The following is a 27,614-nucleotide window of genomic DNA, read 5'->3' as shown; positions in this document are numbered from 1 at the left end:
TCAAGAAACCTAATGAGCAACAAATACAGTAAATAACTTCATTCACTCCAAAACTGTGCAAAAAAAAAAAAAATCAGCCAGAAGCCCACAAGCAACAGGAAAGACCCACCAGAAAAACCAGGGTCTGTGTTCAAGAAAGTCAGTATTCTCTCAGCACACCAGAGACACATGTAGGCTTCAAGGTTCTCTATCTGGAGAACAAAAGGCTCCCCTGTGAAAGCCCCATGATGGTCAAAAATCTATAGGGTGGACCTTGGAAGGAAACAGGGGCCAGAGGAACCAATAGTATGTATATGCTGTCACTATGGCTCTCACAACATCCCCCATTCTGAAGTTCCTGTCCCAAGAAGATGTCATAGAACGCCTTGGAAGATACAATGCTCTGAACTTCAAAGATCCAGAAGAACATAACCCACCCCAGGAAGGGGACATCAGCACAGAAATCCAGGGCTGCCCAGGGCCAACCAGGAGGAGGCAGAACTTGGCCCAGGAACAAAGCCCCAATTCAGGAATTAAGACTAAAGACATCAATAAACCCAAGAAGATACAGCTCATTAAAAAAAATATATCAAAACAAGATCTAAAGATACCCAAAATTCCAACTTGGAGGAGAATTCCCTAAGAACTACAAGAAGAAAATCAAAGAAAAAAATTGATTTTCCACAAGGACTATTGTGAATACTTAGAAAATATGAAGAAAAAATAAGGCATGGGAGAAAGAACCAGAAGGAGAATGAGTAGTTTAAAAGAAAAAGTGGTAAACCTCACCCGAGTTAACTGACTCTGAAAATTAGAAAAGCCCTAACAGAAATTTATGACCATGAGATATCAAGAAATACTAAAACAAAATCAAAAGACTGAAAAAACTGAATATAAGATATCAGCTATTACAAGTGACCTGGAAAACAGATCAAAGAGTAAGAATGTTAAAAATCATGCTCTCTGAAGGTTGTGGCTTTTGAAAAAAGCTTCAACACTCTTCACAAATGGTAACTGCCTAGATCAGAACCAGTAGATAAAGTAAAGATTGGAAGAACTGTTATTCTTTCTGATTGCCTCTGCAAAAAAAGTCTGAAAGAAAGTTTCACGTGTGTCTCAGTCGAAATCCAAAGCTTTTCAAAGAAAAAAAATAATCCAAGCAGCCAGAAAAAGTTAAGGAACCATGGCTGGGATCACACAAGACCTGATATTTTATATTATAAATCAAAGAAGATCTTGGAATGCCATATTCCCAAATGCAAATAACACAGGCTTACAACTAAGAATAATTTACTCTGCAAAAATGATTATGATTCTCAAAAGAGAGGATAAATGGACAATACCAGGAGAGAAAAAAATTATGTATTTCCTAATCCTGTGTGTGGGAAGATTCAAAAGGAAAACAAAAAACTGAAAACTCTTGAAAAAAATTTGAAACTCAAAGCAAAGACCAACTATGTCTTCAGAGGCCCTAAATTATACCCTTCCTGATAGAAAACTAATGGACTCAAAGTATGGAGAGAGAAGCACGTTTTTGGACATGTCCTCAGTGTGGATTTGTTTTGCTTGACTATGTGCTTATTTGTTACAAGGCTTCTCTTTCCTACTCCATTTTTAATGAGGAGTAGTGATGGTGATGCCCCTCAAAGAGGACCACTGAACCTTTTAAAGAGCAGAAAACAGAAGGAAGTTCAGACAAGCAAAACAAAGCAGAACAGTTTATTTTGTTTTGATATTTATTTATTCTGAATTTAAATACCAAAAGGAGGATGAGAATTTTATATGAAATTGTAACCTCCATTTTTATACTGTGTGCTTTTTAGAAACAAAGTATATAGCAAATTCTACACATTAATTCCTTCAGAATTTATTTTCTGTTCTCTTTATTACATTTTTAAAGAAGTTTCAATATTCCTCTCGTAAAGCAAAACAAATACATTCAATAGCCATGTCTAAAAACTTATATCTCTTCCTTTACCATGGATCTGTCTCTGCTGGGTAACATACTTCATCATAATTCCTTCAGAGATACAGGAAGAATGAATGAAGCACATATTAATTGCTTACTATGTGCAAAGTACTGGAAATACAAATAAAAAAGGCAATCCAAGCTCTCTAGGAGCTCATATTCTAATGGGTGACACAATACATATGGAAAGTTTCAGCTGTCAGAAATATGGAAAAGGCCAATGGTCCTTAGAGTGCAGCTAATGTTAATACCTTTTCTTTAATGTCATTATATTCAATGGGTATTAAGGGAGTTAAATATAAAACATGCTGTAGGGGTGGACTGGTTCTGTTCAGAGGGTTGGCAGAAGGGGTGGAACTTAGTCTTTCTCCAAAAAATGTGATATGTATTAGGAAGGATATACAAACATGGAGGAAGGGGTGGGAGGAATGGGCATCAGATGAACCTCATACTCATCTGAAATGCACAAGAGGGTTGAATACATGCACTTGTTGTGTTTGTCCTTCGTTCTTGAAGAGGACCGTGACATCAAGATGATGATGTGACTTGCAGTTGACTTTGATTTGAGTGAGGGGGGGCTGTGCACCGTCACCAACCTCACTTTTTTTCTCCTGAGCCAACTGGGCCCAGTGGCCTGATATTTATCAGGATGACTGGAGACGGCCCAGGATGCAATGGGAGACCCTGGCCCTTTCAGGCTAAGGTCTTATCACATTCTCACTTTAGTGAGATACACCCATTCAATGAACAGGTTTCTTTAAGTAGTTACTCAAGGGATGGCCCCTTTAATAAAAAAAATCAAAAAAAATCAAACTGGGAGTGGAGGACCCTCAGGGTTCCTGAGTAAAAGAGAAACAATTAACTATTTAATAAGTACATGAATGTAATGGAACATCTGAAATGCAAGAGGGCTGAATGCATACACACACTTTGCTATAGAAATACATCAAACTGAACAATGGAAAAAGAGAGGATGAGAAGGGGGGCAAATTTCTTGATCTTGAAGGGGAGATGATTAAAAAAGGGAAAAAACAGAAGAACCAGTATCTAATTAGGTACTTTAGAACTGTCTTACATTGTCTTCCTACACAAGTGGCTAATAGCTGAATAAGCTGTACTATATAAAGTAAAATTTTGGTTTAGTTGTTTTATGGGGAGTGCTGAATTTACTATATACTTAAGAAAATCCAGCCCTTTTGATATCTAGGTATACAAAAACATAGTATAAATGACTCAACATATTAATGATAAGCAGTAACCATTAACTTGCCAGGGCATTACTAATAGTTCCTATTACTTCTTTTCCACTTTGCCTTGTACTTGTTCAGACAAAGGGTCTTTCTATGATACTTTCTTTAGTAGGCAGTAAGAATCCTTCAGTACAGATATCCAAAGGTAACTATTTAAGATACTTTATCTACAACAGAACTTTTCATTTTAGATACATTATTGTAAATGTGTATCCTATTTAGTTTTTTTATTAAGCTTTTTTTTTATTCTCAACACATCAATTAAAATTAGCATTCCAGAGACATAGTGAAAAAGGAAACAGGCTTGTACATGAATCTGCAAATCTCTATCATGTCCAGCTTGCTTTTCTTTTCAATGATCCTCTTTTTCTGGCTATATTATCCCTACCTTCCCCTTCCCTTCTACTCCTCACTAATTTAGGGGGAAAAAACCCCCCCAAAAGCCCTTCTAAACAAATATTCAGTCAAGTAAAACAAATTCCCATAGTTACCATGTCTGGAAATATATTTCTTATTTACAGATACATTATAATTTCATGACTGACCTAAGACCTGTTCAATATTCTACCACAAAATGCCTGTGTCTAACCTCAATTGGTTTCAGACACAAAACTCGCCCCACCCCCCCCCAAGTTAAAATAACGTATTTGTGTGCCTTTTACAGCTAACAATGGGAGGCCGAAACTTTAACTTTTAAGCCAAGAAAAGCAAACCAGGGACCATTGATCTAAAATTTAAAAAAAGTATTTCTTGATGAAACTGTTCAAAGATTATAAGGAGCTTTGCTATGCTTACTTTTTCTGAGACTCGACTTTCTCTGGTAAAAGTGGAATATTTATTAATCCTTTTCCATCATCATACAAAGCTGATATAAATTTCCACAAAGGTAAGATAGTTCTACTTAAAAATAAAGACATGGACAGTCCTTGAAATCAGCAGCATCTCAATTTTGCCCCAAGGGGCTAATTACACCAACATGTCAGTTTTCCATCAGTGTAAAGCTTTCTTAATCTCTAAGAAATCAAGTAATTTCACGCAGCATGAGATAAGAAAATTAACAAATAGCATCCAATTGATTTACAACATACGGTAATTTTCAAACAGGAATCTAAGTGAATATGGAAGGAAAATTCATCATTCTTAATGGACTCCTTGACACATACACTGTAGATCACTATTTTGATTCAACAGAGGATTATTATTGCTGCTGCATCCATTCTTACCTTTTGAATAGAGCACTGGGTACCTGAGTTCAAATCTGGCCTCTGACAATAGCTATATGATCCTGGGCAAGTCATTTAACCCTGTTTGCCTGAGTTCCTCATCTGTAAAAATGAGCTGGAGAAGGAAATGTCAAACCACTCCTGTATCTTTTCCAAGAAAACTCCAAAAGGGGCCATGAAGAGTCAGATATGACTGAAACAAGTAAATAATAACAACTGTAAAGACTATGCAGAGGATACTGTACCTCCCAAGGGTTTGAAAATTTATCAGAAAGGATAAAATTTTGTTTTGTTTTCTTAAAAGCAAAACATCAAAAACTGTGAAAAGGGCTAATAATTTAGTAATGCAGCTTATCAGGCTATCTGCTGATGACAGAGCATTAATCAAATTTATTATGTGCCAGGTATGGCGTACAACTAGTACAGTATGTTTTTTCAAATTTAGTTTGCTTTATTATTTGCTTCTAGAAATGGGGCCAGTATGTGTATGCTACATAGTTTTCCAAGAAAATTTTCTGGCTGGAATTTTAAGTGAAAAAATTCACATTATATCTCAAAGACTGAAAACTCATTTGGACAGACCTTGTTCTTACACAGTGAACTCACAATACTTGCTCTACAACAAATGATAAAATCCACTAAAACCCTCACATTGGGCAGTTTTCTTTAGTGCAGTGGTGTCAAACTCAAATTGAACCTACTTGTAGCCACATATTGAGTTAGAAAATCACAAATTAACATCATGTCTGCTGTATTTTTATTTATTCTGTTAAATATTTCCTAATGAATTTTAATCTGGTTCCAGTTCTGTGAGTAGCAACTGACACCTCTACTTTAATTTCTATTCATAATAGAGGTTTTTATTGACATCTCATGCCCCCAGTATTTAGAAGTTCTTTGATGATAACCAAGGCTGAAATATCCTATCTCCTTTACTGTTCAACATAGTGTTGTAGACACAAAGTACTTAATGATTTTCATTTGTTTTTATTTTTAATAAAATTTTCTTCCTGACTTTAGCTTCATTTCCACTGACATACATTCTATTTTTCTAAAAGGCAGTGTCCCAGCAAAGCTGTTCTACAGCAAGATTAACTGTTTCTAAAAGTAGAAAGGAAAATGAATGCTTCCAGAGAAAACTTGACTTTTTCCAACTCTAGGGTTTGCCTCACAGTATACCACACCTTACAGAGCCAGAGTTCACTTACACAGCAATCTCAACTCTCTGAAACATTTCCTAGAACTAGGAAGCAAATAAAAAAGGCTTTGAGCAGCCAAAATGGATGTCAAAAAGTCTGTGCTATAAATCTTTTCCACTTCACTCTTAGAAAAGCTCCTCAAAGCCTTACCCAGAAATTGACTCTTGGTCAGTTTCTGACCAGACTGAAACTTGGGCCAATTGGTTTCCTAGACTATAACCTATCAGGTAAGGAAAGGGATGGGGGAGGGAGAGAGAAAGACAGAGAAAGCAACAGGAGAGCGACTGAGGCAGAGGAAGAGGAGAGGGGGAAAAAAAAGTGAAGGTACTACCATGCTGAAAGAAGAACTGATAGCCAAGAAAGAAAAGAACAAAGACAATCTATAAAACCACAATATTTGGAGCTAATTTATTACACTGCCAAAAGTTTTGGTACTTAAAATAGCAACTATTCAAAGTGAGGCGTGGAGTCCCCTTGGGGGCTATGGCATCAACCCAAGGAATATCTGTTGTCAAGAAAGATCACACCCCACCATCCCCAGGAATAGCTAGCCAATTATGAAATTCATCTCCAATGTAAGGACACCTTAACACTTACTTATCACAGTCCAAAACTACCCAACACTACCCCTTCATACAGCTGTGCCCAATCTTCTCCAGCTCTCCTGGACCAAGGATTGGCCCCTCAGGGGAACTATAATCTATTCCTGTTGGTACTAGGTAAGAGAGTGCCATGGTGAAAAATCATGACCCCTATACTATAAAAGAGAATGTTTTTTCAGGAGAGGGGTGGGGTAATCAAAAAAAATGCTGAGAGGGCACACTGATCTAAAAAAAAAAAGTTATCCTTATACTTGCTTAAAGACTCAGTTTTCTTTAATAAACTACACTCTAATTCCTGATGAGCAGGGGCAACATGAGAAACACAGCAATGTACTACTCTTATGATAAGGAGTCTGTTTAGAAGTATAATGGGTAAGAGAAGCAAAGAGGACTGATTTCAGTGAGGTGCTTTACTATTAGATTTAGGAATAAATGTCAAATAAAGCAAAAGCAGCTGTAAGTCAAAATGGAAAAAAAAAGTAAACACAACTTTTTCCCCTACTTCATCTATTCCATTCAAACAGCCAATTGGTGAGTCAGTCAACAAGCATTTATTAAGGGCCTACTATGTGCCAGGCCCTGTGCTAAGGACTGGGAATACAAAGAAAGGCAAAAAGAAAAAACAAAGTTCTGACCCTCAGGGATCTCACAGTCTAATGGGCAAGACGAGACATCAATATATAACCAAGCTATATACGAAGTAAATGGGAGGTGATTTTAGAGGGAAGGTGCTGAGTGAGGTGGGGTCAGGGAAGAGCTCTTGTAGAATGTGGGGTTTGTTTTGAATTCTGAAGGAAGTAAGGAGGTAGGGGTCAGGAGTGAGAGTGGGGGAAGCCATTGGAAAACACTTATAGTTTCAAGAAAATGAGCCCAGAGAAAATTACTAGCAAAGAGTGAGCCTACAATCATTTCCCACTTGCTGGGTATGCTGTTTAAAAAAAAAAAAAAAAAGGATTCTTGTTCAGGTACAAGGCGGACAAAATATCCCTTGAAGGTCCTTTCCAACTTGGACTGTGTGAGTTAGGACTTGGGTCACTATCATTAGATTTTTTAATTTATTAACTATTCACTACAACCTTTTACTCAGAGTTTTTGGCTTGTCTATGGTTTTGATGAGTCAGTCAGCTCAGAGGGTCTTCAAATCTAGAGGCCAAGAAAATGTTGAAGGAGGAAAGGAGGCCAGAGGAAGGGGAATTCTGTGGATTCACAACATAAAGGCATAGATTCATCTCAGGGTCAAGATGTTATTCATTTACATTAGAACTTTTAGGCAACCCAAAAGCACTCATTTTTAGTCTCTGCATTTCCGTAATGAAGAGTTATGCAAAAGAGAGTTCAGTTAAGCAGTTATATAGGAATAGAGAGATGAGAAACTACACATTAGGATAAGATATATATACAATTATCCCTTCCATATTGCAACTTTCCCCATTGTGATTCTGATATACCATGGGGAGGCATAAGAAATTAAATAGGAAGTTTTGGGGTGTTTTGCAGAAACCACAGACAACATAGAAAAAATTTAGAAACTCAGAAATGCATTAAAAAAAAGTATATAGTAATGTATAATATACCAACCCAAATTTTACAGTAAACACTATAAAGACCCCATTAGAGGGAAAAAAAATTCAGATGATTTCTCTGGTACAAAGGGAGGGTCAAAAAATTGTTGTGTGGATTTTCCATATCTTAGAGGCACCATGCCCCTAATTCCCTCTATGTGGAAGGGATAACTATAACACAAATTCACAAATATTAACTAAATAAAGAGATGCTAAGATGGTATGAAATATGAAAGAAGGCAAGGATCTATCAATAAAACGTAAGTCCGTTGAAGGCAGGAACTGTGGGATTTTGGCCTTTCTTGTCTCCAGTTCCTAGCATAGAGCCGAGCACAGAGCAGGAGCTATTAACAGAGGATTCACTTTAACATCTTTGTGGATGTGGTCAGACAGGCATATGGATGTACCATTTGTGATTTATGCAGTGATCTATCTGGGTTCTTTCTGGATTTAAATTTGGAATTATTTAAGATTTTGATCCAATAAACCCAAGACTGGGCATCTGCCACTTTAAGAATGTCAAAGACAAAAAGAAAGGCCCAATTTTCTTCCATAGCAGAACTGTTTATGGTAACAAAAAGCTAGAATTAAAGTGGGTGCCCACTGACATATCTGAAAAAGTTATGTAATGCAGTAAGAAACGATGAATGTGAAGAATTTTTAAAAACACTAGACAACTGTATAAACTGACATAGGAGCAAAGTATGAAGAACCAAGAGAACATATTCAATGACAATAACAACATAATCAAAAGCTCACTAAAATGAAACGGAATTCTGAGTAACAGAAAAACAAATAGAGATTTCCAGGACAAATTCCTAGGACCTAGTCTTTGATATGTGCTTTTGCTTAATTTGTCTTTGTTACAAGGTAGGATTCAATGCGGGTGGGGTGTTTGTGGAAGATGGCTGACAAAAGGCACCAATATGTATTTTTTAAAATTAATTTTTAGTTTTCAACATTCACTTTTGTAAGATTTTGAGTTCTAAACTTCCCCCCTCTGCAACATGGCATGGAATTTAATATAAGCTATATACATGTACAACTGTATTAAACATATTTCCACATTAGTCAAGTAACATGTATCTTAAAAATAAAGTTAAACAATGGCTTCTTGAGGGAAAAGATAACTTCTGAGGAGGTGAAAGAAGGGGTATAAGGCCACAGCACCTGAGCTGAACCGTGACAATGGATAAAGATGGGATAGGATTCTGACATAGCAACAGGTATAAATGCATGGAATTTGGGAAGAAAAAAGAGAATGGAGAACAGAAAACAATCTAGTCTGTCTAGAATGTAGAGTAAACACGGGGGAATATATGAAATAATGTTTAAAAGCAAGTTTGTAGGACTTAACCTGCTAAGCAATAAAATTGCATTTTATTCTATAAGTAATAGAAGCCACTAAAATCCTGTCTACAGAGGAGTGACTGGGTCAAACTCATATTTAGGAAAATTACTTTAGCATCTGTGGGAAAAATGAACTGGAAAAGGGAAAATCAATTAGGAGGTTATTACAACAATCTTAGTAATCCAGGTGAAGTTAGGTAGGGCATGCTTTAAAAAGGGAGTTCTATTTTGGACTGGTTGAAATATGTTGGCAGGGCACGAAAGTGGTTATGTCCAGCAGGCAATTAGAAATAGGGGATAAGAGAGGCCGGTCAAGGCTAGAATGTAGATTTAGGAGTCATGGGAGTGGACAAATTCTAGTTTAGTTTAAAACGTGAAAGATTTTTTTTCTTTAAGATCAGAGACCCAAACTCATATTGACTTAACATAATCCTATGTAATACATAGGGCTTTTTAGAATTAATTACTGAAGCAGTAACATGAACATGAAATAACCTTACTGCTTTACTCTTCATTTAATGATGAAATTTATTCATTATTGGTAATACAACTTCATGACTGATTTATGAAAATGAATCACAAGGCACTGATAAGCAGGTAACTATTAGATCTTCATGATTTCATTTAAAGAAAAAAAGGCATACTTATTTATCTTATCTTGCCAAAGTAAGGAAGTTCTGTTCTCCCACCTTGGTTACACAGCTCCTGAACACTGCCTCAGATCAGCTTCTAGTGTGAGAAGCCTCTGGAGGGTAAAGACACATCTCAGTGAGGCAGCTAGGGGGCACCACAGTGCACAGGGCACCTGGCTTAGAGTCAGAAAGACTGGAGTTCAAATCCAGTCTAAGAAACTTACCAGCTCGGTGACCTCCACTGTGAAATGAAAATAACAGCACCCATTCCCAGGGATATTGTGAGGAACAAATGAAATGACAATTGTAAAGTGCTCAGCACATATTAGGTGTTCTATAGATGCTTATTCCTATCCCATGCCCCTTTCCCCACCTCTAAAATCTTAACCTCTAGGAAGGAATCTCTGCATTAAACTCAAAAGTGAACTTAGATTAGTCCTTAATAGACTGAAGAGTTGTGATCATTAGACATTACAAAGTGTCACAAAAATTTTAAATAACAAGATATTCAGAGGAAAAACAGTGTGCTTTCTACAAAACTGAAAATGCGTAACCCTAACCTATCTAAACAATTAGAAAACGTTTCCACAGATATCTATGCAGGAAACATTTTCAAAAGAACTACCATACAACATAATAAAATTACTTAGCAAAACTCTGCATATACATTCATAAAACAAACAACTATTGTAACAACAAATGTATCTTGAGATTTTTTTTTTTTACATTTTCACCTTAGTTATGTTGCATAGAAGAATTAAAATGAATGGGAGAAATCATAAAACAAACCAAAACATAATACAAAAGAAAATGATCTGCTTCATTCTGCAATCAAATTCCATAGTTCTTTCCCTGGATGTGGAAGGCATTTTGCCTTAAGAGACCACTGGGAATTATTTAAGTTGCAATGAAGGACTAAGTCTACCAGAGATTCCTAACACACTGTGCACACTGTGGCTGTTGCTTTGTACAAAGTTCTCCTGATTCTGCTCCTTTCACTCAGCATCAGATCATATAAGTCTTTCCAGGCCTCTCTGAAATCTTCCTGTTCATCATTTCTTATAGCACAATAGTATTCCATTACATTCATATACCACAATTTATTCAGCCATTCCCCAATTGATGGACATTCCCTTGGTTTCCAGTTTTTGGCCACCACAAAGAGAGCTGCTATAAATATTTTTGTACATGTGGGACCCTTTCCCATTTTTATGATTTCTTGGGGATACAGTCCTAGAAGCACTATTGCTAGGTCAAAGAGTATGCATGTTTTTGTAGCCCCCTGGGCATAGTTCCAAATTGCTCTCCAGAATAGTTGGATCAGCTCACAACTCCACCAACAATGAAGTTCCAACTCTCCCACATATCCAACATTTATCATCTTCCTGTTTTGTCATGTTAGCCAATCTGGTAGGTGTGATGTGGTATCTCAGAGTTGTTTTGGTTGGCATCTCTCCAATCAACAGTGATTTAGAGCATTTTTTCATATGACTATAGAGAGCTTTATTTTCTTCCTCTGAAAACTGCCTGTTCACATCCTTTGATCATCTATCAATTGAGGAATGACTTGTATTCTTGTACATTTGACTCAGTTCTCTATATATTTTAGAAATGAGGCCTTTATCACAGATAGTAATTGCAAAAATTCTTTTCTAGTTTTCTGTTTCCCTTCTAATCTTGGGTGCATTGGGTTTGGTTGTGCAAAAACTTTTCAGTTTAATGTAATCAAAATTATCTATTTTGCACTTCATAATGGCTTTCTATTTCTTGTTTACTCAAAAATTCTTCCCTTCTCCATAAATCTGATAAATACACTATTCCTTGCTCCACTAATTTGTTCATAGTACCAATCTTCATACCTAGCTCATATGCCCATTTGGACTTTATTCTTGTGTATGGTGTCAGGCACTGGTCTAGGCCTAGTTTCCACCACACTGTTTGCTATCCAGTTTTCCCAGCAATTTTTGTCCAACAGTGAGTTCTTATCCCAGAAGATAGGGTCCTTGGGTTTATCAAACAGTAGATTGCTATATTCACTGACTACTGTCTTGAGTATCTAACCTATTTCACTGGTCTACCCTTCTGTTTCTTAGCCAGTACCAAGTGGTTTTTGATAATTGTTGCTTTATAATACAATTTGAGATCTGGTAGAGCTAGGTTATCTTCCCTAGCATTTCTTTTCATTAGTTCCCTTAATATTCCGGACCGTTTGTTCTTCCAGATGAATTTTGATATTATTTTTTTCTAGCTCTAGAAAATAATAATCTGATAGTTTGATTGGTATGGCACTGAATAAGTAAATTAATTTAGGCAGAATTATCATTTTTATTATGTTGGCTCAGCCTACCCACAAGTAACTGATATTTTTCCACTTACTTAGATCTGACTTTATTTGTGCGAAAATTGTTTTGTAATTGTGTTCATAAAGTCCCTGGATTTGTTTTGGCAAGTAGACATCTTGAGTTTTTCTATACAAGGTATCTTGAAGCCTAAAAGAGTAGGTATGTATCTGAAGATGGTGGCATCATACCCCATTCTATATTTCCAACTAAGGCAGATAGCAGAGAATCGTATCTCATCTGCATACTTAAGAAGTTATACAATCATTAGAATAAGGTAAAACTAAGTGAAAAATAGCAAAGCATACAAACCGAAGAGAATTTGCGATTGTGAGCCTTGAGGTTCATGCATTAATTTCAAAAGAAAACAAAGATTGGTAATCCCTACCTAAAATTCAACAAGATTTACACTAGCACACTTTTTGCCCACTAACACCTAAGAAAAAGAGGTTTTCTTTCAAGTTTTAGTCACTGTAATTCTGTCTCTGTTTTTAATCCATCCTTCCTAATAATAGCTATAATCAAGTCATTCTCCTGATCAAAATCATTCAATAGTTTGCCTTTTGTTTATAGAATGTAGTTCAAGGTCCTCTACAATCTGGCTTCATGTCATAATTATATTTGTAATATATTGTAATACTGACAATAGCAGGTATGTATAAACACAGCATCATTTAAAGTTTATGAAGCATTTTACACGTATTATCTCGCCTGATACAAAATTCCTGAAGTGGTAAGTGCTATTATTATTCCATTTTAAAAGATGAGAAAACTAAGGCTCAGAGAGATTATATGACTTGGACAGATGGGAATACTTGTTTAGTCCCCTAGACTGGCTTTGCCTATCTTTTCAACTTTTATCTTACACCACAGATATCAAAGAGACTTGCTTTGGCAATGTGGGTCAATACTCCAGAACTTGGTTAACATGTAACTGAAAAATATTTAACAGAAACAAATAAAAATAATAGAACATAGATAATATTAATATGTGGTTTTCTTACTCATTGTGTGGCCCTCAGGAATACTTATGTACAGACTTTAATGGCCTCTGCTTCTATTTGAGCTTGACACAACTATTTTATCCTACTTCATTTCACATACTTTACTCTAGCCATACTGGACTAATCCGCTTTCCTCAAAATGCATTTGCACAGCCCAACTTTCATAAAAAAACTGTCTGCAGTATTTTATTGCCTCCATTTCCCTTGTGCTTCTCAAATCCTTAAAAATCTGGCTTCCAACCCAAAATGGAAACTGGCATTTCTGAATAATCAATGATCTTTTAATTGACAAATAAGATCTTTTCTCATCTCTCATCCTAGAGCTTTTTTCAGCATCTGATACTGATACTACACTGTCTCCGCTTTAGATTTTCATACATTTCTTTCTCAGTTCTCCTATATTTCTCGATTGCTATTCCTAGTTTATAATCCACATTCTGCCCTCCAACTAGAAACATCTATCTCCAAACGTTTTCTTGGGCTTTCCTCTCTTCTTCGCTCCCTCCACTATCCCTTTCTTTTTCTACTCCTCCCCTCTATTCACTCTCTTTCTCTCTCTGTGTGATCTCATCAGCTCTCTAGGATTATCTCTATGCAGCTGATATCTAGCCCTGGTCTCCTTCTCATGAGCTCCAATCCCACATCACCAATAGCCCACCAAATACTTCCAAAAGAATGACCGGTAGGTATACCTCAAGCATAATATCCAAAACAGAATGTTTAATATTTTCCCCAAAACAATTTATCTTCTAAACTTCCCTATTTCTGTTAAGGGTACTATTATCTTTCTAGTCACTCAGGTTAACAACTTGGAATCATCCTTTCTCCCTTATCTTACATAGCCAATCAGGTGCTAAGGCGCGTAGAGTCTAACATTTCTCTCATCCATTCCCATAATGTGTACAGAACCTGGCCAGCACCTTTCTGCCACATCTCAACAGATTCTTAATTGGTCTTCCTGCCTCAAGGCTGCCCTCTCCTCAAGACCTTCCAGTGGATCCATACTGTTTCTAGGACCAAATACAAATTTTTCTATTTGGCATTTAACAGCCCTTCAGAAATCTAGCTCACACCTACCTTTCCAGGCTTTATTTGCAAAGATTCACTCTAGTACCTACTTTATGTTCCAGCTCAAATATCCTGCTTGCTGCTCTTAGGAATGGGGCCATCTCCCATCACATGCATTTATACAGACTATCCTCCACGCCTAGAAAGTCTCTGAAGGAACCTGGGGATTCTAAGCTTCAACACTAGCTACAACCAATAGGAGGCTTATCACGGCCACTTATTATTAGTACCCTCTCCCACAAAAATTACTTTGTTTTCATGTACATATGCACACACACATGCATTTCCCTTGACAATGGAAGGGACTGTAATGGTTCTTGTATAATCAAGCATGTAGCAGTGTGTGGCACACAGAAGGAGTTTAATCAATGATATCATTCATGTCATTGCCAAACACTTGAGTGCCTCCCCTAACCGCCCCCATCCCACTTCTCAAGGGCCAGATCAAATGCCATTTCTTTCTGAAAGACTTCCTTGATTCTACTCTCTTCCATTTGGAAGTGAATACTTTCCTAGCTCTATAAACTCACAGAACTTTGTACCTCTTATATAATTATATTGGTCTGAAGATACTCCACATAAATTGACCTTGTACAAGACCTGAACACGGCCTATTTTTACCCTAATTCTAACCCAGGGTCTGAACACTGAATTTACAGTTGCTCTTAGGTCACTTCTCAAACTAGCTGATTTGAAAAGATAACAAAAAAAATGGTAAATGGGCATCTAGGTGGCGCCATGAATAGAAGAAAACTCAATCTGAAGTCAGGAAGACTGGAGTTCAAATTCAACTTCAGACGTACTTATGTGCATCACCCTGGGCAAGTCACTTCACTTCTATTTGCCTCCATTTCCTCAACTGCAAAATGGAGATAATAGCAGCACTTATCTTCCAGTGTTACTGGGAGAAATCAAATGATATAAAAATTGCAAAGCATTTAATTAGCACAGTGCCTGGCACGGAATAACCACCATGTAAATGTAAGCTACTGTTATTAATAGTCAATGTTGGAAGGGTTGTGTAAAGAAAGACAAGCACAATAATTTTCTGCTAGCAGATCCATGTTAGTAGATCACCCAATCATTCTAGAAAGAAATCTAGAATGATGCTAAAAAAGCAATTAAAACGTCCATCCCTTCTGAGATCCTACAGTTAGACACAAGCTTTAAGAAAGACATCGAGACAAAAATTAAAGTCCATTCACATACGTAGCAGCACTTTTTGTATTAGCAAAAGTCAGAAATATAGAAAAAACTCATTTACTAGGGGAATGGCTGAATAAATTGTGGTATGTGAATGTCATGGAATACCACTACAGGATAACAAACCAATATGAAGAATACAGAGAAAAAAGAGAAAACTTATGTCAACTGATACAAAGTAAAGCAAACAGGACCAAGAAAACAATACATACAATTATTACAATAATGAAAAGAAGAAAAGAATCCTAAACACTACTGTTATAGTGGCTGAGCTTGGTCCAAAGAAGAAATGGGAAAATGCATTTTCCTGTGTTTGCAAAAGAGGGGGACTACACGTATGAAACACTGCATATACTGTCTGACGACTAATACATGGGTTAGTTTTGCTGATTTCTCCTTTGGACACTGTGAATATGGCAAAAGCGCCTGTTGGCTGCTTTTTCCTCCCTTCTGCTCCCTCCATTCCTGCCAGGGAATCTCCTAATACTGGACATAATTCTGGTCATACAATCACCTTCAATCACACAATCATACAACATTCATAGTAATCTGTTTTTATACAGTAATCTGTATTATAACTTTTTAAATATATATCTGTATATTTCTTTGAAAAAGATCTCCTTTCAGGGAGAAAGCCATTATCTGAACCAACAGCCTATTTTATCTCCCATTATTTGAAAGCAAGAAGAGCATCTTATTTACCTGTCTGTATATGTTATATAGTGCTCTGTATATTCCAGGTAATTGAAAGGCCCAGGATGAAATCACAACTCTTACATATGATGGCTGTATGAACTCTCTTAAGACTAAATTGCAAAGAAGGAACTGTACTGTCAGAGGGAGTTTTATATACCAATTAAATTACAGGTCCAGTCCCTATCCTTTTCCTTTGGTAAATATAGAGGGCTGATCCCTGTAAAAATTATATTCTTCATACCTGCAAGCCTCAAAAAATATTGGCAGTGGGTTGCCCCTGCCTCCCCTCAAGAAAAGAGAAAGAGAGATGATTAATTACATCAGGGGACAGTAGCAGCTATTTCTATAACGCTTTATGGTTTGCAAAGTACTATAAATACACTGTCTCATTTGATCCTCAACAAAATCCTCAATTTTACCTCTATTTTCCAGATAAGGAAACTGAAGCTCAGACAATTAAAGTGACTTGTCCACACAGTCAGTCACCAGCGAGTATTTTGTGTGGGAACCCAGATCTTCCTAACTTCAGGTTTAGCATTCTATTTGTCATTTGACTGCCAGAAAGTTCTCTTCCCCACTGCCCATCCTTCCCACTTGATGTTCAGAGGCTGACACAGGGAGCCAGTTAAGCTCAAAGATATAATAGGATTAGCACCACAAATAGAAGGTGGTAAAATAGAAGAAAGAACATATGTAATTCAAAATTAATAAGCAATCTTTTCTGCATTTAAAGAGACAAAAAGGAAACAATTTCCTACTAATGGATAATAAATGAGGGGAAGACAAAAAAGAGAGACTATAACAGCAAGTTCTCCTACCCCTTCATACAACAATGCAGAAAAAATAATCCTGTATTTTAAGCAGTGGGGACATCTGTTAATGACCAGTCTAAAACTCACATGCAAAGCAAATTATACGTTTGTGGACATTTTGCTTTGAAATCTTGGAAGAGACCCGTCTAGTTTCTTGTGGAAGGGCAGAAAGAGGAGGAAATTTAGACTTTGTAAAAACAAAAGCTATCAAAAAATATTTTTAAATTAAAGTGCTATCATATGAATACCGCCTATGCTTGGGAAAGGACGAGTAACAGCACTCCAGCTTTTTAAAAGTAGGTTGAATAACTTGGTCACTGGTCTCAAGGTACATCACTGGCTAAGCCAGAAATAAAACCTAGGCCTCAAAACCATCTATTTCATTCTAGTTCCTTGTTCACTGAACCACAGGTCACGACCAGAAAAGGTAGCCATAAAGATCTGTAGGAAAATAACAGTGGCTGAACAAACTCTACAGGAAAAAAATAGGTGAACTTCGTTTTTAAAAAGCAATTTAAAAAGGGGGGGAGGCGTTAAAGGGACCACCACTAATGAAAGGAAGCAGTTTTAAAACAAGTATTGTCCCTTTTACAGGAAGATGCTCTTAACCATCGTAGGATATACACCATAAGCTACACATATACACACTGCCATATGTACCTACATGCAGGAGCTCTGACTTACAAAATGGAGACTTCACGTTAGTCATGTTGTGATGTTTAATACAAGATGAGTTCCTTGAAAGGAGTGATAATTTTCATTCCCAGGACTGGCACGTAGTAGGTGCTTAAAAAACACTTGCTGATTAATTAAAGCCACAACAAAAACACACAAAATACTACTTCTGCTGCACTTTTACCAAAAATATTTGTTATGTAGTTTCATTTCCTTAGTTCTTTTCAACAATTACACTAGGTGTGTGCTGGGCCAAGTTCTCACCCCATTAGCAACAGCTAGTGTCTAGGAGAAGAGTTGAAAACATGCACCTCACTCCTTTCATGGGAAGGGCTATTGGTTATGGAGTTTTACACATGCAATCAAACATAGCATGTTAGTTAATTCTGCTGAAAAATTTTTAAAAAACCCAACTTTGATTCAAAGGAAGACTCTGATCAGGGAAGGAGATATTCAGAAATGAATGTGACATAAGAACAAAAGGCATCCATAAAACTTGAGGAAACAGGAGACAACAGTGTACACTTTGTAGCCCCCCCCCCTTTTTTAATGGTAAAGTTAATTGCCCCATACATATAAGGATTATATTCATGACCTCAACATCATGCTTAACCAAATGAACTAGCAAAACTATAAGGTGGAAGATAGAAGCATATATTTATTACACGGTCCAACTTTGCTCCCCTTCCCCTAACACACAATGGAAGGAAGAGCAAACAGAAGGGTTTATTTTTAATGAAAAAATTAAGTGAAAAAAAGAGATGCTGCAAGGACAACAAGTCAGAATAGTATGATGGACAGGATTACTGTAAGTATCAAGGATTACCGTCTATATGGGGAAGTTATACATTACACAACTACATAGCAGTTAAATCACACACCTCCAGACATAATGGAAAGCAATGAGAAAGCAGTGGTTAAGTCCTGCAGTGATATAAGTTCAGGCCAAGATACCTGATTTCTACTCAGTTAAATTCAGAAATTGATTCTCATGCTCCATCGTATCCTAGCTGAAGACTCACTAAGTCAGTGGATGATCTCTGTATCTCCACCCTAAAACTAGTCACTGCTCACACATCTTTAAGGTGAACTTCAGAGTTCCCTTTATCCCTTTTTTCCTAGTCTGTTTGTTATTGGAACCTTCTCTTCCATAGCCAATCATTCTCAGGTAACAGTTACAGCATAAGCAAGAGGTTAGGAAGACCAACCAACCAGAACAATGAAGAGAGAAGGAAAGAGGAGGCAGAGCTCAAAAGTGGCAAAGAACTAAATTCGGTGAAGCCATCTAGAAAATTCGGTAAAAATAGAGATGTCTCCTGAAATACAGGAAGAGTTATAGTTATGAGTAGAAGATAGCGGAGAAGTTAGAGAAAAATATATCACAAAAAAAATTGAAGAAAAATATGCCAGGAACTAGTAAAAAATAATTAGGCAGAATTATGAGTGAAGAGTGAAACTACATAAAATTTATGATTGTGAAACACTATATACTGTCAACTTCAGCTGATTTGGTTCATTTTGCTTTAATCAACTCCCCCCTCCCCCTTTCTTTTTATTCTTTGTTATCCAGGATAACTCTCTCTGGTGAGGGGGAAGGGTTTTATTTGGAAATAAAGGTAATAAAAATAACTTCCTAAATATTTTTTAAAGGAGTGCATTGGTTGACAAAGATAAAGAATGTTAATGATAGGGATGTACCTACTTTTATCCTAGCACCTTCTATTACTTGTCCCCGTGGGGAAAAGGAAGCAAAGAGCAGGTTTCTGATGCATGTACCTACCTCACAGGGATGCTGTGAGAAATACGATCTGTATAGCAGATAGGTTCTGCAAAGCACCTTGAACTTCTCAGAGGAAGGGCACTATGGAAATGTAAAACAATGAATTTAAGAATTAAAATCTATTAATCTTGCATATGGAAACTCATGTGCAATAGTAACCTGAAGAGCCCCACCCCAAGAGTTCAATAAAGATTTATGATGCAATCAGGTGGCCAATGTGGGAGAAATACCCAAGGGATTGGCATCACAACACACACACACACACACACTCTTTCTCTCTCTCTCTCTCTCTCTCTCTCTCTCTCTCTTCCCATGGTCTATTTCATGTGCTATTTATGTACTATGAACATTGCAAACTTTATAATCATTTTCTAAACAGCTTATGAGACAGTGATTTTTTTCTTTAAATAAGAATCTAAAGAAAAAAAACAGATTATACTTGCCTGTGCAACATTCTTTCTAAAATTTAATTTTTCACTAACATCAGAGACCTACAAGGACATTCTAAGGAAAATTGTAGTTCTAGACCAAAAAGTAAACTTATTTAGGTCATTGTGACTACACTGGCAACATCTTCACAACTATAAGACCGTTGCCTGGAACAATCTAAAGGAAGGCTATGCAGTATACTAAACTGGCCAGAAGGCCATCATTTGTTGTTAGCTTTATTTTTGGCTACATTTTAAAAACAACCGTTTTATTTTGCTGGTAGACATGTTTTTGCTTTCTTGCTTCCTGAAAGTCAACTGAACTTAAAAGATCTTTCTACTCCTAAGAAAGCTTAAATAGATTCATTATTTTGGCTTCTCATTGAAGAACATACCACGAATGTTCACAACCCATTTTGTACTGCAAACTAGTTGCAATTAGCCATATGCATGTCTCAAAACACGATACTGTAAAAATGTCTGGAGTGGTCCTATATTTCAATAGGGAAGCACATGAAACCAAAACAAAACATACAAGAACAAGCAGTTTTGTTTCCTATTTACTATCAAATGTCTACCATAATTGTACCATAAAGCTTTTACTTAATGTTACAGTGCCATGGACTGAAAGTGCATAAAAATTTTGAACAGGAATCAGTAACTTAAACTAAATTGCTACTTAGAAACTTTAAATGCCTTCTTATCTCAAGAATACTTAACAACAGAATGTGTTCAGAATGGAAGAGCATGAAGAATTACCAATCTAGAGAGACACAAATGAGCTTATTCAGTTTTAAACAAGGTTAAGAAGCACAAAACCCAAACGGTAAGAATTACTGAGTTGTAAAGAACTATGTGTACATAGATGCGGCTAGACATATGTAAAAGGGAGAGTGAGGCAATGTGGTAAATACAGCTCAAGACAAAACTGGAAAAATAATCGAGTGGACTTTTAAAAAAACTCTAAGAATTTGTGGGCGATTTTATTTTATTTGGAGATGGGAAGGTCACATAGCCAGTGCTGTCAAGTGTCTGGGGCCACATTTGAACTCAGGTTCTCCTGACTCCAGAGCTGGTGCTCTATTCACAGCGCCACCCAGCTGCACCTTTGGGTGATTTTAAAAAGTGGCAAATGTTTATTTGGTGTTTATCTGTTCTTAGTGATAACAAACTATAAGCACAATGAAGGGAAGGAATGTCATATTAATCTTAGTCTCTTCCAGGTCTAAATAGCACACATTGTACATTAACATGATAACATGGCACTTCAAGTCTGAATTAACAGTAAAAATAACTAAGCTCAAAAATGTGAAACCTGAGAAGTCTATTATAGTGCAAAAGCTCCCCAAACTAGGCCACAATTCTTATGAGGTTAAAATAGAAGTTCATCCTCAGTTTAGCTGGAGAGTAACCCTTTTATCTCTGATCTGAGTCTCAGTTTCCCATCCATAAATGATGCTGTGTTACTGTCTAACTTGAGCTAATGATTTAATCTCTCCAGGCCTGTTTCCTCAACTGCAAAATGAATGGGTTGGACTAGATGACCACAGAGGTCTCTTCCAGCCCTAAATCCATGATTTTAGGGTCCCTTCCAGATCTGAAACTGTAATTTTGTGATTCTAATCCCTGCCATGATAAAACTAAAGTAGATGGGTAGCACTTGATCCATCTCACCAACATGGTGGCTTTGATGTGGAGTCAAAGGACTTGAGTATGAAGAACACTGGTTCTTCTACTCACTACCTCTATAACCTTGGGCAATATATCTTAACTACTCAGGACCTCGATTTTTATTTGTAAAATGAGGCAGGTAGACCAGATGACTTCTAAAGTCCCTAATAGCTCTAAATCTATGATACTATAAAGTGATAAGAAATCTTAGGGAATCTTTTCCATGGTTGTGTTTCCTCCCTACCTTTAGGAAGCAGGTAAGGATTCTCTTGTATATATCCTCCCTATAATTTACATCGAACTTAAAATGACAAGAAAAATTTGGCCACATTAAGTGGCAGTACACTGGAGGGAAATTAAAAAAGGACAAAAAAACTTCTTACCCACTCATGGTCAGGAAATATGTTGCATAGGAAAAAAAATGCTACACAAAGTATTTGATTTTTTTAAATAAAAGTTTCTCTGTGGTAAAGGAAAGCAATGAAAATAATGAATCAGACTATATACTAAGAAAACTTAGTCTCTGTTTAGGCTCACGTACAGAGAGGAAAAAATTTTGATTTAGGAAGAGAGAAATCTCAACTTACCTAGCTATAAAAGCATTTGAAAAAAATCTCTCATGCTATTCTTGTGGACAAAATAGATAAATGTAGGCTAGACAACAGTATAATAAAAATGAATTAGAAACTGGGTGACAAGTAGGACCCCAGGATAAATAAATACTTAATGGGTTTATAATCAACTTAGAGGTTTTTAGAGTAGAGGGATTTGTCTTTTGCCCAGTGTTATTTGGCATTTTTACTGATGTCTTGGATAATAATGCTCTTATCAAAATTGTGCATGATACAAAACCACAAAGTATAATGCACTGGGTCAGATTTAATAGGTACACAGGTAAAATCTAACGCATGGATTCAAAAATTTAAGTTCACAAGTACAAAATGGGGGAATTATAGTTTGTCTAAAAACAAAAAACTTAGGGTTTTTAGCAGACAAGTTCAATAACTCAAGAGTGCGATAGCAGCCAAAAACGCCAATATGATCTTAGGTTGCATTAAAAAAAAGGCAGTGTTCAGAACTAAGCAAATGATAGTATCGCTGTACTCTGAGAATATTGAAGAAGGAACTGGAAGTTAGAAAGTTTCCTGAGGAGGGCAATCAGAAGGACTTCAAGAGCACACCAAAGAAAAAGGGCATGTTATTAGCCTGAAGAAAAGACTTTGGATAGAGGAATGGATCTGTGATAGTTGTCTTCAAGGAGGTGAAGAGTTGTTACAAAGAAAACCTATTAGATTTAGGAGCCACAATGAAGTAGTAAATAGGCAGATATAGACTTAATGTAATCAATAAACAAGAACACATTCAGTCTGGCCTTCTCTGTTCTAGGTACTGCAGATACAAACACCAAGAGTGAAACTAATCCCTACTCAGAAGCAGCTTAAGATATGTAATAAAAACCTACCTACCAATCAAGGTCATCTAAAAATGGACTCTTTGAGTTCCTCTTCAATTGAGGTCTTCAAAAGTTGGATGAACACTTGTTAGGTATGATGCAAAGGGTATAGGTTGGACTAGAGAAGGGTTCTTAACCAGGTGTCCATTAATTTTTTTTTTTAAACAATAACTTTGATGATTGTATTCCTACATATTTTATGATTTAAAATCATTAGTTTGAGAAGAGGTCCATAGGCTTCACCAGACTGCCAAAGGGATTCATGACATAAAAAAGGTTAATTAGAATCTTTGCATATACAGAGTGTTGCACTGAGACTTTTGAGAGTCTGAGTCTGTGACTTCTTAATGGAAGGGTTCCATTAACCTCCTAGGGCTGATAAACACATGCCTATTTCTATGACTGATGTAAAAACCAGAGCTCCTCAAAGAGTCAAAAGGTCAATCACTATCTGTACAAGGCTCATCTGATTATTACCAAATAAATGCTTTGGGTTCAGGCCAATCTTTAGTCCTCAGAAGTAAGCACTCCAGCTGCGCATCTATTCACTCTATAGGAAGTAACAGAGGTTGGGGTTGCAGTGTCATGATCTACTATCAAGTCACTTAATGTTATTAAGTTTCAGTTGCCTTGTATATAAAGTGAGGATAAGATGATTTGTACTACCTAATAGATTAGTGTTTTCCTCACAGAAAACCTCTTGAGGTAATAGAAATATTATCTCCAGTTTACTGATGAAGAAATAGACTCAGAGGTTCGATGAGTCACCTAAGGACATACAGCTAATATGAAATACCCAGGACTGTCACCCATCAAATGCAGCATTCTTTTCTACTTGTCCACAATAAAGCGACGTGGTTCAGTGGGAAGAACACTCACTGGAGGCAGAGAAATGGGTTCAAACTCCACTCTGACATTAGCTGTATAGTCAGGCTCTATCTCTCCCCTGAGGAGCTCTTGTCCCACATCAAACCAAATGTAGCAGAGCCATCATAAACTCACTATGTCCAAAACAGAATTCATGATCTTTCCCTCTTCTGAACTTTCAACTTCTGTGAAAGGCACCCTCCTTCTTCTAGGACTACAACCTCAGCACTCCCTGCCCTCCCTCCTTACCCTACGTATCCAATCAGCTGCTAGGTCTTGATATGTTTATATCCACATTTCTCACAGTTCACTTTTTACTCACAGCCACCTCCTTGGCTTATCACTGCTCACTTGGACCATGGTTTCCCTTCCTCAAGCCTTCCCTCCTTCTTGGGGTGTATTTCCCCTCCTCACCTTGGCTTCTTCCTTCAAGATGAAGCTCAAGAACCACTTTGAAGGTTTTTGGTTCTACCCAGCTGTCAAAGCTCTTTCTCCTCAATTATATCTTGCATTTATTTTGCATCTACTTTTGTGTAGGGCTTGTTTAATTTTTCATATTGCATCTCTCCATGAACCTGCATAGTGCTTGGCATACAGCAGGTGCTCAATAAATAGTTCTTGATAAGGTTGGTGACCTTGGGCCAGTCACTTAATTTCCTTGAGTCTCAGTTTCTCTATTTGTAAGATGAAGGGTTTGGACTAACTGGCCTCTGAGCTTCCAGCTCTAAGTCTGGGAATCTTTAATTATACCCCATAACTGAGCTGGTTCTCCTAAGATACACAGGATAGGGACCATAAGTTTGAACCTGCTAGCCCAGACCTGTAAAGAACAAATATCTGAGCTGAGTTCAGGACCTTGCTTGGCTTTGGATATGGACAGCTGCTGCACTTAGCACACTTGAATCTGTCATGTTGCCATCCAGATTCAGAGAGAAATGAGAATGCTTTGACAATTCTTTGGAAGCTGAAGAATTGTGATTTCCATTTGGCAACTGAATTCTGCAGATTCTTAGAAATTACAGACCATTAATATAGTGTACTAGAAAGAGTACTGTAGGTCTAGGAAATCAGAGCCCTGGGCTCTAATTCAAATTTTGCTACTGTGACCATGAGAAATTCAATTCTGCAAACATCTTTTAAGCTCCCACTATGTGCACAGGAGCTAACAAAAAAGAAACATGAGGAAGCTCAAGTAGTTTATACTCTCCTGGGGAGATACATAAAAAGGTTTTACAAAGCAAGATGTGAGAAGGGAGAGAGAACCATCAATTATATGTTAATCAGGAAAGGAAGCGAAAGATGGCAAGAGGTAGAAATTAGAAGTGCATTTTATAGTATGAGAAACAGGCCTGCTTTAAAAAAAAAAGAAGCAGAGAGGCTGGATATGGAATGCAAAGTTCAACAGCAAAAGAGTTTAGCTAGAATGCTGTTTGCCCCTTTTTCCATTCCTCCTCTGCCTCTATTTCTTCATCTGTAAAATGAAGTTGGATTAAATAATTTTTAGTGTCTTCAAAACAAAAAATTAAATGAAAACTTGGACCAGTGACTATTCATAACCCCCCCATCCCCAACATTTCACATAACCTACATGTGGTAACAGAAAAAAAAATTCAAGGTAAACTTTTTTTTAAAAATAAAAGACTGTGTAGTCTAGACAAAGGGTGGTAGATGAATTTTAAAGTAAAGATCCTTGGAAATGGACTTCATAAGAAAAAATGATCTTGAGGTAGGTTTGTTACCAAATTAATAAATTTAGTTCAAGTTATCAATAACATTTTTAATGTCAGTCAATAAGCATTTATTAAGCTCCTACTACGTATTTGCCAGGCACTGCTGTTTGAAAACTATATTTCTGCAATTATAAAATGTAGTTATCTCTGGATAAGAAAAATATGCATACGGGTTTAACAAATGCATAAGCTAAAATACCAAGCTCCAGGTTGTGTCTCAAACTGTCAACATAACAATAACTTTCAAAATTAAAATTCTCATCATATCAGAAATAACATAAACGCTGATTTTAAAAGACCGTGATTAAGGGCAAAATGTACTAAAAGGCTTAATTAAAGTTTTAAAAATAATGACTGTTACAGTGTCATCCAGTTAAAGTGAAACATTTACTCAGCAGCTATGTGCAAAATTCCAAGTGGTAGGTTGGAAGGGGATTCCTTCATTTCTTCCCTTCTCCCTTCCTTAAAGGAGAGAATGGTCTTATTAATTTGACAGAGTTGGGTAGTTATAATACTCAATTTGCAAAGAATACCTTTAGGGTACAAAAAGTGCTGTAAGAATTAAAGCAGTAACTTTCTGGTCCAGCTAAAGTTTAGGACCATCAGGTGGTTCTGATTTAAAGTACCATCTAAAAGGGGAAACGATCACTCCACATGAATCCAGCAAAGTCTCTGAAATAATAAAAGCGGTTTTTACACGGGAAAAACCACAGAGATAACTTTTTTTGGCGTTAGAATTACTTCTCTAATTTCAATCCAAAAGGAATGTGTGAGCAGATGAATAAATAATGGAATTAGTATATAAAATAAATTTGTAATCCCGGCCAAAGCAAAAACAGGAAAGCTGATGCTAAAAGGGGCAGGCCGCTTCCTTCTGCCTTTCAAGCCAACAGGACCAGACTGCTGGCACCCCCCGTTACGAAGGACCCACACAAACTTCTCAGGGGTGGTGAGCAGGGATTTCAACAACTCCAACCCGGAGGTCGGGGCTGGGGCAAACAGCGGGTCCACGGAACACACGGCAGCTAGTCGGAGGCAGACTCGGGGCTCGCTTCCTGCCCCCCTCGGTCCCCACCCCCACCCCGCCGGCGGCCCACAGGCTGGCCCAGCAGGAAGTGCTCCCCGAGGTGGAGGCACGGCAGGAGCCCCCGAAAATCCCGCGGCCCAGGTGGGTTCTGGTGCCGACCGCGCTCGGGGAAGACCCAACTTTGAGGCCAGTCTGGGGAAGCCGCGCCCCCCCCCCCCCCCCGCGGACCCCCAGGGGCGCCCATCGGGCCGGGGCCGGGACCCTGCGGTTCGGTTCGGTGCCGCACCGGGCTGGGCCGGGTGGGGCCCAGGAGCGCTTCGGTCGGGCCGGCCGTGTAACAGGTAGGAAAACAACCAAGAGGCGGCGTGAGGAAGTGCCCCAAGAGGAAGGAAGGAGGGAGGAGGGGGAGGAGGAGAGGGTGCAGCAGGCCCCGGCCTGCGGGGAGCGGGCGCAGACACCCTCCGTCCTCGGGGCGCGGCGCGGGGCCGGGGGGAGCCGCCGCTGCTCGCTCAGACAGCGGGCGGCGGAGTGGGAAGAGCTCGGCTCGGCTGCCCCCGAGCCCGCAGCCCGGGCGGCCCCGCGCCTAACCCGGGGGCCGGAGCGTGGGCAGCGGCGGCGGGGCGCGGCCCGGGCGCCCCCACCCCGGCGGGGGCGAGGTGGAGGAGTTGGGAGAAGCAGCAGGTGGGGCCGGGGCCGCGGAGCGACGCCCGGGGGCGGCCGGCACGGCGGGCGGCCGCGTCCCGAGACGGGAGCCGAAGGGCGAGGAAGGCCCAGGGAGGCGCCGGCACCCGGGACCCGGGGGCCGGGGAGGAGAGGGGAGGAAGGAAGGAGACCCCGGGAGCGGACGCCCCCGCCGCTGGAAGGCCTCTTACCTCAGGCGGTTCTCGAGTCCGTCCGCGCCGGGCAAGCTGCTCCGAGAGCCGCGCCTTCCGGGACTCAGGCAGTTTCTCCACAAGAAACCGGCGGGCGCCTGGCGGGCGGGGAGCGGGAGCGCGGGCGGGCGGCGGCGGTGGCGGCGGCGGCGACGGCGGCGGTGGCGGCTGGAGGGCGGGTCGCGACGTGCGCGCTCCCGAGCCCAGGACGGGTTCGAGCCGT

At 38.5% G+C, this 27,614-nt stretch overlaps 1 protein-coding gene across 2 annotated transcripts in view; it reads right to left on the bottom strand.

Annotated features, from left to right (window-relative positions):
- Positions 1 to 27,560, bottom strand: part of RHOA (ras homolog family member A) — a 74,702-nt gene extending 47,142 nt beyond the window's left edge. The window contains exons 1-2 of one of the 2 annotated variants that reach the window (XM_072651114.1): positions 27,392 to 27,560; positions 19,344 to 19,424 (exon numbers count right to left, since the gene is read on the bottom strand). The gene's annotated coding sequence lies outside the window, so the exon portion shown is untranslated. The remainder of the gene's footprint in view (positions 1 to 19,343; positions 19,425 to 27,391) is intronic. The other variant, XM_072651106.1, reaches the window with a different exon arrangement.
- Positions 27,561 to 27,614: the final 54 nt, after the last annotated feature.

The sequence above is a fragment of the Notamacropus eugenii genome, chromosome 1 (assembly GCF_028372415.1).
Source record: "Notamacropus eugenii isolate mMacEug1 chromosome 1, mMacEug1.pri_v2, whole genome shotgun sequence".
Classification (NCBI taxonomy): Eukaryota; Metazoa; Chordata; class Mammalia; order Diprotodontia; family Macropodidae; genus Notamacropus; species Notamacropus eugenii.
The sequence above is the reverse complement of the archived record's forward strand: the minus strand, read 5'-3'. Positions and strand labels throughout refer to the sequence as shown.